General features: G+C 63.6%; 1 pseudogene; it reads left to right on the forward strand.

Moving 5' to 3' along the window:
* Positions 1-2,500, forward strand: part of LOC126433297 (large subunit ribosomal RNA) — a 7,963-nt pseudogene that overhangs the window by 2,025 nt on the left and 3,438 nt on the right.

Below are 2,500 nucleotides of genomic sequence, written 5' to 3' on the forward strand. Positions count from 1 at the left end.
GTCGGGCCCCTCTTTTAGAGATGCTCGTCGGGGTAACCCAAAAGGACCCGGAGACGCCGTCGGGAGATCGGGGAAGAGTTTTCTTTTCTGCATGAGCGTTCGAGTTCCCTGGAATCCTCTAGCAGGGAGATAGGGTTTGGAACGCGAAGAGCACCGCAGTTGCGGCGGTGTCCCGATCTTCCCCTCGGACCTTGAAAATCCGGGAGAGGGCCACGTGGAGGTGTCGCGCCGGTTCGTACCCATATCCGCAGCAGGTCTCCAAGGTGAAGAGCCTCTAGTCGATAGAATAATGTAGGTAAGGGAAGTCGGCAAATTGGATCCGTAACTTCGGGATAAGGATTGGCTCTGAGGATCGGGGCGTGTCGGGCTTGGTCGGGAAGTGGGTCAGCGCTAACGTGCCGGGCCTGGGCGAGGTGAGTGCCGTAGGGGTGCCGGTAAGTGCGGGCGTTTAGCGCGGGCGTGGTCTGCTCTCGCCGTTGGTTGGCCTCGTGCTGGCCGGCGGTGCAGGATGCGCGCGCCTGCGCGGCGTTCGCGCCCCGGTGCTTCAACCTGCGTGCAGGATCCGAGCTCGGTCCCGTGCCTTGGCCTCCCACGGATCTTCCTTGCTGCGAGGCCGCGTCCGCCTTAGCGTGCTCCTCCGGGGGCGCGCGGGTGCGCGGATTCTCTTCGGCCGCCATTCAACGATCAACTCAGAACTGGCACGGACTGGGGGAATCCGACTGTCTAATTAAAACAAAGCATTGCGATGGCCCTAGCGGGTGTTGACGCAATGTGATTTCTGCCCAGTGCTCTGAATGTCAACGTGAAGAAATTCAAGCAAGCGCGGGTAAACGGCGGGAGTAACTATGACTCTCTTAAGGTGGCCAAGTGGCGGCGGTGTGGCTGCATCCGGACTTGGCTTTTCGAAGTGCGGTCTTGATGTAGTCGTGCTGCTGCTGCGAGGTGCCTTCCTTGGGTTATAGTTACAGGGAGAGTGATGCGCAATACATGGGCCTAGCCCTCTTAGCCTCTCCTCTCCTGCGGTCTTCTCCCCTTCTCGTGGGCCCGCTGATTTTTGCAGAGTGGAAGACCGCACCAGGGGCTTGGGGGGGTTACCAGCCCCCCCTCGCATTATCCCTTTATAGTTGGGGGCAGCCGACAAGAAACAAGAGATGGTGGCCCTTCCGCTGAAGGTGCCACCCCAGCTACCCCAGCACCTATCCGGCCAACCGGCCGTAACGAAAATGCGATAGTTTGTGTAGCTCCCTTTGCTTGCAGTGAGTGCCACCGCACTTTTACCACGAAGAACGGTCTCGGGGTCCATCGCCGCCGCCAACACCCTGCGGCCGCCAACGCTGAGATCGTGACGGAGAGGCATCGCGCGAGGTGGACGGAGGAAGAAGTCCTGTCGCTCGCCAAGGCAGAGGCCGAACTGTTCCTGGAGAGGGACGCCCGGTTCTTCTTTGTAAATCAAGAACTTACCAGGATGTTCCCCGACCGAACGCTTGAGGCAATCAAGTGCCGACGGCGGCAAGCTGCCCACAAGCAGCTTGTCCGCCAATTCATGGAGGCACTTGAGATCGGTCGGGGTGAAGAGCCGGCGTCCCGCCGTGGAGCAGCGAGCTCGCTGCCTGACGCGGGCGAGGCCGCTGCGCCGCCCGCCGACGCAGCCGAGGACTTCGCGGCCGACACCACCGGGCCGCCGCCGGAGGGGCCGACTGACGCCGCCATCTGGGAGCATCTGGCGGGGTTACCTGCTTCCGCCCAGCGTTTCTCTGCCCTGGATCGAGTCATTGGTCTGGGGCGGGGCACGCCGCCCGATGTCATCTTGGGCATGCTCCCGGATGCCCTTGCGTCGGTCGGGTCCAGGGGGGAGAGGTCGATCACCAGGACACAGCGGCCGCGCCAACCATCCAAGCGGCCGCCTGCCGCCCCGCCGCTGCAGAAGCGCAAGCGGCGCCGCTGGGAATACGCGCGGACACAGGACGCCTTCCGTAGGTCGCGTGCACGTTGCGTGCGCGGCTTGCTGGACGGCACCCTGCTGCAGCCGCCACCCGACATCCCCGGTCTGCTGGACTTCTGGGCGGACCTCTTCACGAAGAAGCCGATCTCCACCGCCGGCTTCATCCGTGACCGCCTTCTCCCGCACTCGGAGCCTGTCGCTCCTGAGTGCCTATGGGGGCCGGTCACACGTGAGGAGGTCGCTGCTGCCTTGCCGCCCAGGGGATCGGCAGCCGGGCCGGACGGCCTGACTCCAGCGGAGCTGCGGCGCCTGCCGCATGAAGTCCTGGTGAAACTCTTGAACCTCTTCCTCCTGGCCCGCGCCCTCCCCGAGCGTCTGCTTCGCGCCCGGACGTCACTTCTCCCCAAAACGGCTGCACCAACATCCCCCGCTGACTTTCGCCCCATTACGGTCTGCTCGGTGTTGGCGCGGACCTTTCACAAGGTTCTCGCGTCACGCCTGATGCGCGCATGTGCTGTGGACGAACGTCAGCGGGCATTCATCCCCCGGGATGGGATG

Source organism: Schistocerca serialis, unplaced genomic scaffold, assembly GCF_023864345.2.
Source record: "Schistocerca serialis cubense isolate TAMUIC-IGC-003099 unplaced genomic scaffold, iqSchSeri2.2 HiC_scaffold_1162, whole genome shotgun sequence".
Classification (NCBI taxonomy): Eukaryota; Metazoa; Arthropoda; class Insecta; order Orthoptera; family Acrididae; genus Schistocerca; species Schistocerca serialis.